This window comes from Lactuca sativa, chromosome 2, assembly GCF_002870075.4.
Source record: "Lactuca sativa cultivar Salinas chromosome 2, Lsat_Salinas_v11, whole genome shotgun sequence".
Taxonomy (NCBI): domain Eukaryota; kingdom Viridiplantae; phylum Streptophyta; class Magnoliopsida; order Asterales; family Asteraceae; genus Lactuca; species Lactuca sativa.
The window spans coordinates 222,178,508-222,181,494 of record NC_056624.2 but is presented as its reverse complement, the minus strand read 5'-3'; positions in this window follow the sequence as shown (position 1 = coordinate 222,181,494).

Here is a 2,987-nt window from a genome sequence, read left to right as displayed (position 1 = left end):
CAAATGGGGGTCCGACACCTCCTACCATACAACAGCTCAAAGGGTGGCATACCAATGCTCGAATGATGGCTGTTGTTGTAGGAAAACTCTGCTAAGGGTAAATATGCATCCCAGCTACCCCCGAAGTCTAACACACACGCTCGAAGCATGTCTTCCAGCGTCTGAATCGTCCGCTCGCTCTGACCGTCTGTCTGGGGATGGTATGCGGTACTAAAATGCAATTTAGTACCCAACTCCTCGTGGAATTTCTTCCAGAATCTGGAAGTGAAGCGCACATCACGGTCTGACACAATTGAGATCGGCACCCCATGCCGAGATACCACTTCTCTCACATATATCTCTGCCAACTTCTCCGCTGAAGAACTCTCGCTGATGGCAAGGAAGTGTGCACTCTTCGTCAATCTATCCACAATCACCCAAATTGCATCAACTCCCCTGGCAGTCCTTGGCAATTTGGTGATAAAATCCATAGTGATCTGTTCCCACTTCCACTCGGGGATCTCCAATGGCTGTAACTTGCCATGCGGTCTCTGGTGCTCGGCCTTAACCCTACGGCAGGTCAAGCACCTCTCAACGAACCATGCCACGTCCCTCTTCATACAGGGCCACCAATACTCCTTCCTCAAATCCAAATACATCTTCGTAGCACCGGGATGGATCGAGAATTTCGACCTATGAGCCTCTTCCAACAAAGTGATACGCGTACCGCCCACGAACGGTACCCAGATCCGCCCCTGAAACGTCATAAGCCCTCGACTATCCTTAACAAACTCTGAAATTAACTCCACAACCCGCTCTTTCTTCTGCATTTCTGGTCGCATAGCCTCTGCCTGTGCCCCACGAATAGCATCCAATACTGGAGTCATCACAGTCAGTCTCAAGCATACATCTCGCAACGGAGCGCTCTCCGCCCTGCGGCTCAACGCATCGGCTACCACATTAGCCTTGCCTGGGTGGTACAGGATCTCACAATCGTAATCCTTGACCACATCCAACCACCTCCTCTGACGCATATTTAGGTTGGGCTGATCCATCAAATACTTCAAGCTCTTATGATCCGTATAGATCGTACATCGAACCCCATACAGGTAGTGACGCCAAATCTTGAGAGCGAACACTACTGCTCCCAACTCTAAATCATGCGTAGGGTATCTCGCCTCATGAGGCTTCAGCTGCCTCGACGCATAAGCTATCACATGACCCCTCTGCATCAACACTGCACCCAATCCCGAAATCGATGCGTCGCAATATACCACAAAATCTTCCATCCCTTCTGGAAGAGCTAATACCGGGGCTTCGCACAACCTCTGGCGGAGTGTCTCGAAGGAGGTCTGCTGCTCTGGCCCCCATGAGAATGCAACACCCTTCCGGGTCAATCTGGTGAGTGGCACTGCGATCTTGGAGAAATCCTTGATGAATCTCCGGTAATACCCTGCCAACCCAAGGAAGCTCCTGATCTCAGAAGGTGACTTCGGCACCTCCCAACTCATCACCGCCTCAACCTTGGCCGGATCGACCAATATCCCTTTCTGATTGACAACATGTCCTAGAAATTGGACCTCTCGCAGCCAGAAGTCACATTTTGAGAACTTTGCATAAAGCTTCTCCGACCTCAACACCTCAAGGACCTCCTTCAAATGCTCCTCATGCTGCTCTCTAGATCTAGAATACACCAGAATGTCGTCGATGAATACAATCACTGACCGATCCAACATCGGTCTGCATACCCTGTTCATGAGATCCATGAACACCGCCGGGGCATTGGTGAGTCCGAAAGGCATCACCACAAACTCATAATGCCCATATCGCGTCCTAAACGCTGTCTTCTGGACATCCTCCTCCCGCACTCTCACCTGATGGTACCCCGACCTCAGATCGATTTTGGAAAACCAAGACGCTCCCTGCAACTGATCGAATAAATCATCGATCCTCGGTAACAGGTAACGGTTCTTGACCGTCAACTTGTTCAACTCCCGGTAATCAATACACATCCGGTGTGAACCATCCTTCTTCTTGACGAACAGAATAGGTGCTCCCCACGGCGAGCTGCTCGGCCGAATGAATCCCTTCCCCAACAGTTCCTGGAGTTGCGAGGACAACTCTTGCATCTCTGGAGGTGCAAGACGATAAGGCACCTTAGCAATAGGCGCAGCCCCCGGAACCAGATCGATACCAAACTCTACTTGCCTCACAGGAGGTACTCCCGGCAGCTCCTCGGGGAAAACATCTGGAAATTCACGCACCACAGGGACCTCCTCAACTGATTTCGGCCTCTCGGGAACCTCCCGCGTATCCATCACATACGCCACAAAACCCTTACAGCCCTGCTGTAGACACTGCCTCGCCCTAGCGGCCGAACAAAAAGCTGATCCCGAACGGGTACCCTCGCGTACACCGAAAGGACTCCCCCACTATGGTCTCGTATGGTCACCAGCTGACGCTCACAGTCGATGACAGCGCCGAATCGGCTCAACCAGTCCATGCCTACGATGACACAAACATCACCCATCGCAATAGGGATTAGGTCAATCAGGAATTCCACCCCGAAAATCTCTAATGCACATCCCCGAAAAACCTTCGTGGCACAAATCACTTTCTCGTCAGCTATAGAAACTCTCAAAGGTCGACTCAACGACTCACGACTGACGCTGATATGCTGACTAAAGGCTAAGGACACAAAGGACCTACTCGCACCCGAGTCAAATAACACTAAGGCAGGCACAGAGTTCACAAGAAAAGTACCTACGCATATAATAACATAAGCATAACATCTCGACATTAAAATAATTACATGAATTACAACATACCTGCCACAACATCGGGCGTAGCGCAGACCTCTTCCGCAGTCAGCTGAAAGGCTCTCCCCCGAGCCCTCGGGGCCTCGGCCTTCACCGGTCGAGTCGCAGTAGTTCCGGCAGCAGGTGCAGATCCCTGAAGAAGCTGAGGGCACTCGGCCTTCCTATGGCCAGTCTGGTTGCAATGAAAGC